Here is a 12149-nt window from a genome sequence, read left to right as displayed (position 1 = left end):
ATGAATCAAGTAGATCTGACTAGCTGTGTTAACTATGAACAGTGCCACTTCAAGGTAGGTGGTGCTTTGAGGGACCCATGCATCCTGGAGGGTCCCAGTGCCCACCAGATGGTGCAACGACCCAACCTCCGCTGCATCTAATTTTGTGGCTTACAAATGGCACCATTGGATGATGTTGCTCCTTTTGGTTGGATTCAAAGCATGTGCAGGCTTCATCTGCAGCATGTTTCTGGATTTTTATTTTTAAGAATTATGAATTTTTATTGGAAAGGTAGATTTACAGAAAAAAGGAAAGACACAGAGAATGTCTGCCATCCGTTGGTTCATGCCCCAAATGGCTGCGATGACTGGAGCTGAGTTGATCTGAAGTCAGGAGCCAAAAGCCAGGAACCAGGAGCCTTTTCTGGGTCTCCCACGTGGGTGCAGGGTCCCAATGACTTGGGCCAGCCTACGCTGCTTTCCAAAGCCATAAGCAAGGAGCTGGACTGGAAGTGGAGCAGTTGGGACATCGAACCAATGCCCATATTGGATGCTGACATTTGCAGGTGGAGGATTATCCTGTTATGTCATTGTGTCAGCCCCAGCACTGGCACATTTTATGGGGATGGGGCGGGACGGGGAGAGGCGGGAGGAGGAGATGGGAGCAGGAGGTGGGCTCGGCCCTGCAGAAGCCAGAGTCTAACTCTAGACGACTGAGATTTTCAGATTAGAGGTTCGTGGGGAGCACCATGGTGTGGGACTGAAAAACATGATGCTTTCCAGAAAGCATGGTCCCCTGGGAGGGAAAGGGAAGACTGGGATAAGCTGTACCCACTTAATATTTCTGGTCACAATGTGACTTAAAAGTCCTGCCTAGGGTGAATGTTGGTACTCTGAGTTGGGTGCCTGTGAATGGATTTACAAGCACAAGTCTAGAATTTTCTATGCATGGAAAGATCCTGTGCATATATGAATGTATATAATGCAACACGTATCCATGTGTAACATGTGCACATGATACATATCTGCTCCTGTGCCTATGCATATGTAACATAGTGTGCACATGTTATGCACACACATTCATATTCATCTGTGTAGGGCACACAAGCACACCAGAGCTGGTTTCCTATGTTTATATCTCCTCACGGTGCTCTGGCAGCAGGTCATTCCATCAAGACTCTGCCTGTGGACGTAGCCAAAGTCCCATGTGTCACATCCTTCTACGGCAGACGTTCTGTTCTAGCCTGAGCCACAGTCTTGACTTTTCCCAGTATCTAGGCACAGAAGGAATGCAAACTGCTTGTCTTTTTAGAAGAAGATCCAAAGCAGGCATTGTCAACTGGCAGTCTGAAACCAGGGGATGATGTGCTTACTGTAGTAGAATGCTGTGAGTACACAGGCAGGTGCCTCTTAACCCTTTCCCTCCCTCCTCGCATGGCCCACACCAGCAGCTGGGAGTCACAGGGTGGGCTTGGTGAGGGGCTACAGCATCACAAACAATAAGCAGGCCGAGTGGCTTCTCGGCCTCATGGAGAGGAGAGTTCCCTGCCTCCCACCTCTGTGCAGTTGATTCTTCATGTCTACTCAGACTTTCCAAAGAGCTTCTGAAAGGGAAACCAAGACTTTCTGTGTTTCCAGGGAAGGTGCAAGATGGCTCACTTTTTTGTCCCCAGAAAACTCCTTAGTAGAAGGATTTATGGGCAAGGTATGACCTCCCACTACTGGAATTGGCTGCTTCTGGCCATTCACCCTACTCTGCTCAGTCACCTTGTACGAAACGACACACACCCTTGCCTCTCGTTGACTGGTACCTCAGGGACCCAGGCAGATATGACACCAAGCCTCATTCCTCCACCAATCCAATTGCATTAGTCCTCAAGGACTTTGACCCAGGTTGCAAAATTACACACATCTCTCTCCTTCCTGTATTGGAAGATAACAGCTTTTGGAAATTTTTTTTTCATGCCGGAAAACAGATTTTCTCACAAGAAGATATAAATTTCCAACCTCTTGGTAACTGGGTTTCTCAGCAAAATGTTGACTTATGACCTAATATTTGGCTCCAGTCAGACTCAGAAGCATTTCGCATCTATGCTCACAATTCAACATGACAATCAGACATGGTTATTTGTACAATTTCAAAAGGGCATGTCACGTTGAGGGAAGAATTAAGATCAGGCGCATTTCTACCTTTCAAGTGATGTTCTGAGCAGGAAAAAAAACATGAGGCCTTGGATCAAGTGGAAGATGACCCTGAGGACAGTCTGGCATGGTGGACACACTAGGAGGACAGTCAAGAGGAGAGCGGAAAATATAATTCTTTTTCTTTCTGTGTGAATGGTCCCAGTCACTTAGTTGCACCACTTATAACTAGGCTCTAAATTTGCCTACTTGAGAATGTGCTGGAATTTTACAGCTTGCCTGATATTCCCAGAGTAGGACAAGCTAGAGAGGGAGGTATGATATGTTTTGTATTGGACACCAAATCAGAAACTGAACCTGCTGCAGGACAGATTACATTCTGACTCTCTTCCTTTGAAATCCTTCCCCATTCCCACCATCCTTTCTTCCCCTCCTCAGCAGCCCAGGGCTTCCTACGCCCCCACAGGGTTCGACATACTACCAAAGCACCTCCCCTGGGAGCCCCAAGTCCCATCAGTTCCCAGGAGAACTTTCTATACTTTCAAGTATGAGACATAGCACTTGCATGTGATAGAACGCTTTTAAGGCTTGACTCTGCTGCCAGGGACATTTCAAACAAAGCAGGAAGAAGTCAAAACAAACACTCCCCTCTCCTAGGGGCTCCATGCCCTGATCATATATAGACCCTCCTTCTGCACCTTTGCAGAATGATATGTAGCAACTCCGCCATAGACAGCACATATAAGATGCACTTTTTCCTCATGAGATCAGAAGCAGTCTTTCAGATGGCCCCTAGTAACTGTGAATCCACCTTTTTATCTCATTCACAGGCCTGGATGCTCAATAGGTTGGCACATTACATATGTCCAGGGTCTGCCTCCTGGAGACAAAAACATCCCCTCTCTCCCTTGCCCAATTGTCTGCAGGCCATTCCCTCTTTTCTTGAGCCTCAGTACTACCCCCTTTCCCCACACTTATCCCTCCGAGGCTCAGTTGCTTTCTTCAGTCTCTAGTTGCCTTGGGACAACATGTCTCTCCCTCATCCTCCATGCTGTGGGTTTCTTCAAGTCCTTAGCAGAGACCTCCTATGCTGAGACACACCCATCATTTCCTGTTCAGGGGAACTGCCCCTTGCATGGCAGGGGCAGCAGGAGAGGTCTCCAGGGCTCTGGGAAGACACAGCAGAGGCAGAAAGCTGGTCTCCTCTCTAGCACGTGCTACTGGGTGATGCTTGCAGAATGAGCAGGGTGAGCCCAGTCCTGGAGTCCCTGAACCCAGTGACTGATGAAGTATTTAGAGTCACTGTTGTTGCCACTTCTGATTTGTATCAATGTCTTCTTCCTGTGTCTCCCAGAGCTATTCTTTCTCTCCTTCGCAGGTGGCTGTGGGGCAGCAGGGAGGAAGGTGTCTGCCACGCACACAGGAGAGGCAAAGGTTGTTCACGAATAGATTGTTGACACCTTTTTCATAATGCTTGCAAGATCAAAAGGGTGCCATTAACACAAAACAAAAGCAAACACGCCATTGCACCTCTTCAGTGGGTTCAATTACCTCTGCCCCTGGCTGGTCCATTTCTAATGCTAAATGTGTTCTGAAATTCAATCACTGTCTCACCATGCATGGATGCCTTGTCAGGTGGATGTTGGAAAGTGAGAGGTAGAGAAGCCAGAGACGGACCTCCTCCATGTCCCTGACTCCCCACAGAGCCCACAAGGACATTCACAGCCAGATCCCCAGCCTTTGGCAATCCCAGAGAGACCTTCAGGACCAGCTCTAACATCTTGGGATGGCATCAACTACTCCTCCATGTAGTACAGAAGGTATTAGCAGACTATTCTAGAAAGTAGATACAAAAATTTACATAGCCTGGAAATATCAACTGGCCACATTCATCAAATGAACATGTTTTGAAACAATAATCAGTGTTGGTAAGGTTATGGGAAAAATGTGTGGGATACTTCACAGTATATGGCATTAAGAAATGATACAATGAGATGGGAAACAGTATAGTAACATGCACCATGAACATTAAAAATTGCCCAAGGGCCATATTGGCGCCGATTTGCATCTCGGCTGCTCCATTTTCCATTCAGCTTCCTGCGAATGCACCTGGGAAAGCAGTGGTGGATGGCCCAAGTTCTTGGGACCCTGCACTCTTGTGGGAGACTAGAAGAAGCTCCTGGTTCTTGGCCTTGGCCTAGTCCAGCCCTGGGCCTTTGAGGCCATTCGGGCGACAGAATCTGAGGATAGAAGACTTCTCTCTGTCTCTCCCTCTCTTTTTTGTTAACTCTGCCTTCCAAATAAAGAAAAAAAAATCTTTAAAAAAATAACTGCTCAGATTGCTTACCCTGGCAAAACAGAATTTGACCTAAAAAGTAACCTAAATACATCTAAAATTTTTCACAAATATTTCAAATCTGAAGTTGACTAAAAAGTAAACATGGAACAGTTTAAATATTCAGTATTAGAGTAGTCAATTATGATTCATATATGTTGGTGCCTTGCTCAACAGATAGTCATTATGAAGATGTTACAAAACACTACAGCATGCGTGCACAACACATACACTCACACACACACAGGGTCCTTATTAAGTTCATGAAGAAACATATTACTAAAATTGTACACTGAATTTCAACATTTTGCAAAACAAAAACATTTAATTCCACTTCCTACAAACTTTTTGAAATATTTTCATGTATGAATATACGTGTATATATTAGTATTCATTTATTTAATGAAACAGACAAAAGCAATAGGAAGGATATGGATATGCATGCTACTGTTAGTCATTGGTGCTGTGTTACTACTGAATTGCACATGTGAGAAACAGGACAAACCCAGAGATGATGGGAGTGTTAGCTCACGGGCTGGGATAGTGATGCTTGCTTTTTCCTAAGATTGATTTTAATTGGAAGGCAAAGCCATACAGAGGGGTGTGGGGAAAAGGGACACTCACACAGAGCCAGGAGTCTGGGACTCCATCTTGCTCTCCACATGGGTAACAGGGACCCTAGTAGTTGGGTCATCATCCACTGCCTCCTGGGTGCATTAGCAGGAAGCTGAATCCACAACAGAACATCCAGGACTTGCAGTGCTCTGAAATGGGATGCCAGAGGCACAAGTGGTATCTTCACCTACTGCACCACCACTTCTTAGGGCAAGATGATGAAAATGTTTTCTGTAATCCCTTTCTATTGTTTGTGCCATCACATGCTGCAAAGGCACCAGGTCTGATTAGTACCCCTCTATGTACCCCTAGGGCCCCTCCAGCACTGCTCTGGCCTATCCACAGGCACATGGGGCGCATAAGCTCCTACGTTTTCCAAGGGCACTGACGTTCCTGCAGCACCCATGCTCCTGGAAAGTCCCCCTGACACCCCTGACCTGCTTCATTCACTCTCTTTTTCCTTATAAGAAAAAGAGAGCTTCCTCGGTTCAGATGTAAAAATACAGAGATACGAAGGTGTTAGGGAAAGGAAGGATAGCATCTTTGGATTGGAAAGTGAAGGATAGCTGGGCATTCATCTCCAGCATGCCAGGACAACAGTAGTTACAGGAAGCCCCTCTGGCTTCTCTGACAGCAAGCGCCACAGCAAGCAGAATCCAAAACCATCCCTGATGCCCACGTCCTTTCTGGTTCGCACGCACATGGATGTGCTGACAATAAGTGAGTAACTGAGACCACAAGCATGGCTGCCTTCAGCACTTGGAATATCCTTCCTAACACATGCCAAGGACAATGGTCACTCTGTTAGGCTGGGGACTGACAGGCAACCATGACATTGCCACAAGCGAGCTAGGGCTGTGGATGACTCACCTGCCCTCCGTCACACCACACTGGTAATATGACGGGACTGTCTGGCCTTTCCTTGCTCTACTGCTCCCATTGTTCCCGGAACTCAAACTTTCAAACTCAACTCAAACTTTTTCCCGGAGCACAAACTTTCAGAGTCGTTAGTCTTCAAGGCAAGAACCTCATTTTATTCCTTGACTCTGTCTTAACTGCTTTGGGAAGGGGCAAGCAGCCACCGTGTTTCTCCAAAGCAGGATGCTGGGGCTGTAAATATCAGTCACAAATGCCAGCAGAAAGGAGTGCTGGAGGCAGGAACGCACGTGCAGTGCCTGACACTTGCAATGTGCCAGTGCCTTCCAACACGATGTTGCTTTCCACCATGGGATGAATCTTAAGAGCAGAACATGCACCCCTTTTACATGGGAAGAAAAAAAATAAAATTATTTGTCTCCAGTAAGATAAGACAAGCAGCAGCCATAGAGCCAGCTCAATCTGAGTTTCAGTTCCAAAAGAGTCTGCACTCTCCCCTCTGCCTTGCCAGGATTCGTGAATGGAGAAGGCAAAAATGTCCCAGGACCCCTTGTTCTTGCATCCTAGTCCAGGAGGTGCTGTGGCTGAGGACAATCACAAGCTCAGGGCCATGTTTGTTTCCCCCCCACACACACTTCTAACAGACGTGGCTCACACGACTGCTTAATTTGCAAGAAGACAGGACATGGAATCTGTTCCATCTCCCAGTGTTGGGAGACATACTGAAAACCAGAAGCCCATTTGTGAGCCCTCCCTGCATCCCCCTGTCTCAAGTGCTCAGCACATCACTGCAGAATTCCACTTTCTGGAGCTTCCTGAGCCTGATTTTCCAGTCGTGTTTATTCAATGGCAAAACATCTCTGCACACAGCCTGAACCCTGGCTGCAGTGATACCTGAATTATGCACTGTGCCAAATCATAAGATGCAACAGTAAAAGTCCAGACCATCTGCGGAGAAAAGAGCAATTTTGCAGTCTGCTGGTAGGTGTGTGGGCTGGCACAATAACTCTGGCATGGCAATTTGGAGGGGAGAAGTAAACGTTTTTTAAAATGTGCGCATACAGCAATTCTGCCTCTCAGGAGTTAGCCTAAGGAATTATTCAGTTTCTGAAAAGATGACTACACATAGTTTTCTTTCAGGCCAATGCTGCTTAAAGCTAGCAAGAAGTTGGAAGCAATTTACATGGCTCATAATCCAGTCACGTGGATGATAGCATTGGGAGACGGAACATTATATTGCCAGTAACATGGTACTCCACCTTGAGTGCTAAGGAGAATGCTTCTGGAAACTGGGAGGCATCCTTGAGCATGTGCCAGCCTGAGCTCAGGGGTGGGGACAGCGGAGGGTGTCTCATGGCCCGTCTCCTTTGCTTGTGGTTGGGGAGGGTTCAGGCAACTTGTTCAACATCTGAGTCTCAAATCCTCTGGTATCAGATAGGTCATCCTTCATAGTGTTCTAATGGAGATTAAACTCCCCAACAAATACAACAGGTGAACGGCCTGACCCAGCATACGGTTAAGCACCCAGTAAATTGTAACCCGCATTGTTCTATTTAGTACAAAAGAGCCTTTCGCAATCAAGTCTTCACATTGTGATGTATTTTTTTTTAAAAATTACAGGGTAAAATCTCTTTGTTTTTGAAGAATCAAAATCAAGCCCCCAGGGCCAAGCACGGATGCAATTATTGGATGCTGCTTCTGCGGCTGCCTTCGGTGTTCTCTGAGACGGGTCTGCCACCTTTGCCTCCTGCAGCTCAACCTGTGTTTCTTCTGTGATTACAGAGGTTAGAGAGGGTAATTCCAGAGATTCAGCCTCATTCCTGGCACCCAGTGTTGTAGAAAGAGCAGAATGCTGGAGGGTGCAGGACACCACGGTTCCATGGGAAACCTGCTGTCTTTGGAGCTAAGTGCTGCTCCCAAGAGGACAATGCCAGCATGAAATTCCAAGACAAAACACTGTGCTTGGAACTAGGGGAAGATTTCATAGAAGCTCTGTCTTCTCCTTCTTTCAGTCCCCAGCAGGGTTAAGACCAGTCTGTCTCCTAACATGTTGTGATGGAAACATCTTCCCATTCCCCCTACTCTCCACCTGCCAGCCATCTCTCCATCTTTACCAAGTCAGCAGCACACTCAGGTGAGTGTGTGGAGCACATATGTTAGTGTGCATGCATAGTGTCTGGGTGTGCCCTTGGGTGAGTGTGTTTATGTGTCCATGAGATTTGTATAAACATGTGTGCATAGGTATGTGAGTATGTGTGCATGAGTGAATGTGTGTCAGTGTGTGAATGTGTGTGTATGTGTGAGTATGTACATATATGACATTTAAGTACATGTACACACATGGATCTGGGAGGGGGGTGTTTGGGTATGGGCATAAGCTCATGAATCTGTAATGCATGATGAGGTTGTGTGAGTGAACAGATGTGCATGTCAGATACCACATGCATAAATGTGAGTGTGTGTAGGTATGTGTTTGAGAGCATGTATAAATGTGTGTGAAGATTTTCTAAGTGTGTGTAGATATACCAGCATGTGTACATATGAACTGTATATGTGTATATGTATGTAGGCATGCATGAGGCAAAACCATGTAAGTACATATAGATTTGTGTGTGCATGTGTGTGATTGTGAGCACCAGAATGCCCAGGGAGGCAGCAAGGAAGTACACTGAGGGACCTGGAGAAGCACTAAGGACATCAGCTGGTTTTGCAGAACAGGAAAAGGTTACCCAAAATGACATGGAAAGGTGAGGGAGACCAGCAGTGGGATGCTCAGAGTTGTGCACAGAGGCCGGCCCAGGAGGCAACAGGAAGCCTACTTCTCAAGGACCCAACGACAACAATCCTTTACCTGGACCACCAAAAAGCAGGCAAAACAGAACAAGCACAGCAAATGTGAGCGAGTTGGCAGCCGACTCCATCAGTCTCCCACAATTACCGGCAAAGTTGTATTACTAAAGAGTCCACTGCTACAAATTCAATTTAGCTCCTGGCTTCCAACCTGAGTGAACAGGATGGGGTTGGACAAGCAGATGACAAGCAAGGCCATGTGGGCAAGTGGCACCTTTTGTGTGTGTGGTGGGGGGAGCGTGGGCTTGGAGCAGAGGTGTGAGACCACCTGCAGGTGGGTCATGGTGGCCACAGTGAGATTTTCTGTTGCTCACTGCCCGGGCAAGGGGACTGAGAGGATGAAGATGGCAAGCCAGTAGCAGTAAGAAAAGCATCCCTGTGCCAGGCCCTTCCTGGTATTCCTGCTTCCTACAGGAGCCTTGTTAATAATGAGGCACTCTGCCAGGAGTTGGGGGAGTGAAGGTAATCTTGTTTCTCAAGAAAAGCCACCTGAGCTGTTTCTCTTGGTTTTCTCCATTAGTTTTTACAGACTCTTGCACTCCAATTTGCAGAGAACACAGCACACTGCATTGGTGAGAAAGGGTTTAGATTCAGGCTGACTAGGGTTCCTGCAGACATCCTTGGCCAGTCACCTGAGTCCTATGAGCTCAGTGACCTCTCCTGGAGGGACACGAGTAGCACACCCCACCTCACACACCTGTCACAGGAGACACTGTGCGGCAAAGTCCTGAGGCATGAAAGAGGCTCAATGCCCCCTCATGATCACGATCATCATCACCAACATTATCTCGGCGTTCAGATGTTTTTTGGATCCTGGTCAACATGCAATTACCTTGGGATAAACAGCACTTGGGATTCATCTTCAATCAGCCTGGCAATTACAAGCACTTAGACTGGGTCACAGTCTTGGCCCATTTACCAACTCATGATCCACTTAATCCACTCAGACAAGAGGGGGAGGAACAGAGCTGGGCCATAAAGCCCTCTCTAGCCTTGACATCCTCAAAGCCAAGTCTGTAGAATGATGATTCTCAAAGTGTGTCTCCAGGTTGTGGCCATCAGTCTCACTTAAGAACTTATAAGAAATGCACAACTTCAGCTCTCATACCAAATGCACAGCAAGGAGACTCTGGGAGTGGTGTCCAATACTTTACATCTTTATAACCTCTCTGGGTGATCCAGACGCTCAATGAGATCCAATGGCATAAACGTCTGTGTGTACTCAATTTTGACAATTCAGAAAGAGAGAAAGACAGGGCTGTTAAGGCTCCAGGGCTTTGGCTTGGGGCCCTCAGTAGAGGGTAGAAAATTACCAAGCACAGAGCTCAGGACTATGGAAGAGAGACTTTAAAGCAAAGTCCAGTTCAGCATTTTCTTTCTGGAAACTCTTCTACTTGATGCTTTCGCATTCAGTCTCATCTTGAAAGGTTCAGGACAAACTTTCACCATGCAAATCCATCTATTATCCACCCAAGGGAGTTGAAGCTTAGAAAGCACCATGCCCAGAGCCACAAACCAGCTGTTGACAGAGCTGAAATCTCTCCCCGGATGTCTCTGACTGCCAACGGCCTTCCAATCAGCCTATCAAAAGTTCAGCATTAGTTTCCATAGAGAGTTATTTGGAGCTCCCATCAGCAACTGGCCATGTCTCCTGCTGCTCCAGCCACTTCTGCTGCTAGATTCTGGCCACGATTTCTCTATGGCATCCAGCTTCCAATATCTGACCCGCGGAGGTATCTGTTACTCTGGGAAAAGAATCTTATTTAGTGAGCCTAGATACCTCCTAGAGGGATAAGTTCTCTCCAATATCCAAGGGAGAGGGAGCTGCTTTGGCAATAACAACAACAAGAAGAAAAGTCCTCACTTGGAAGAATACACTGCTCCTTGTTAAAAATTTGAACTTGTTCATCATCAGTAAAGAAGCTTCTTGGGAGGGCAAAGGTACCCATTAATTTTCAATGGTTTGTCAACATTTTAAATTGTCCAAGGACCATGAAAAGCATCAATCTAATCAGAGCTATTGCTTGAGAAAAATTCATAAGAAAGAGTGAATTGGTTTTCTTGGATACAAAAACACATTTACAAAAGGGACAGATATAGGAGCATCACCTTTGCAGAGAAGTGAAATGACAAAAGAACACATGGGCCCAAGGAACATAGAGATCAAACATCCATGTCAGCAAATGTCTTCTGGAGCAAGGGACAGTGCAGATAACCCCTGGGTGTCCCGCATACAACTGCACACATGCATATACAAGGAAGCGTGTAGGCTCCTCAGACATGCATGTCCTCGGCACTCCCTTAACATCATGTCTAGCATAGAGATGGTGTTGGTTAAGTAGGTGTCAAGTGATAAAAAGAAAAGATAACTGGGTGGGTATTAGAATCTAGGAGGCCTGAGGCCTTGATCACAGTAAGCTGGCTGGCTATGTCCTGGGTGACTCTTCAGCCCTGCCCGTCACCCTCCTCAGAGTCTCCTCTAGAGATGGACATGCCCCTTATCAGCAGTCGATGAACCAAGGGCTGGCACCTGGGCTGCAGGAACAGGTCCAAATCCTCATTCACAGTGCCTCTCCATATATCAGACCTCCCGTTCTACTGCCAAGAACATCCTGTTCAGGATAGCCACCATGCCACCTGCCTGGGACCCATATTGGGCATACCCTTCAGAGCATTTACCTTTGTGGCTCTTTCAATCCCTTATTTGCCATCCTTCGCACTGTCTCTGTGTGCGTGTCTGTCTCTCAAGTCTCTCCACACACATATACAAACACTTCGAGTTTAGATTCTAGGGCCTTGCAGTGAGGCTGCCTGCACCCCACACTATTACTACACTGGTTCTTAATTCCAGCTTCTTGCTCATGTAGACCCTGGGCATTCAGCAGCAATGGCTCAAGCAACTGGACTCGTGCCACTCCCATGGGAGGCCTGTCCTTTCCCAGAGGTGTTGCCTACATCTGGGAGTGGACCAGCAAATGGGAGTTCTCTTTTTCTCTTCTCTCTCCTGACAAATAAATAAAATATTAAAAGCATTTAAAATATAGGCCACGGAGCAAATGTGATGGCCCACATGCCAGAGAGTAAAGGAAATTATCATCTCTCTCTTGGCACTCCCCATCAAAGCAGAAATCACTCCCTTGCACCCCAACACACCTAAGGTGGTAATGAGGACAGGCTAATGATAGTGACATAATGGTGATGATGACAATAATGATGAAGTAATAGTGATAAAGCATAAGATGATGGAAAGAGACATTCTGGGGACAAGTTGTTTAACGCTTTTGCATGAGCACTGTAGCAGCCATAGAAATTTATCCGTAAATGCCATTTCTATTCTTCTCTTTCTTCCTTT

The 12149-nt window shown here is 46.6% G+C and overlaps 1 protein-coding gene across 1 annotated transcript in view; it reads right to left on the bottom strand.

Moving 5' to 3' along the window:
* Positions 1 to 12149, bottom strand: part of GRID1 (glutamate ionotropic receptor delta type subunit 1) — a 651231-nt gene that overhangs the window by 13618 nt on the left and 625464 nt on the right. The window lies entirely within an intron of this gene.

Source organism: Ochotona princeps, chromosome 13 (assembly GCF_030435755.1).
Source record: "Ochotona princeps isolate mOchPri1 chromosome 13, mOchPri1.hap1, whole genome shotgun sequence".
NCBI lineage: Eukaryota > Metazoa > Chordata > Mammalia > Lagomorpha > Ochotonidae > Ochotona > Ochotona princeps.
The sequence above is the reverse complement of the archived record's forward strand: the minus strand, read 5'-3'. Positions and strand labels throughout refer to the sequence as shown.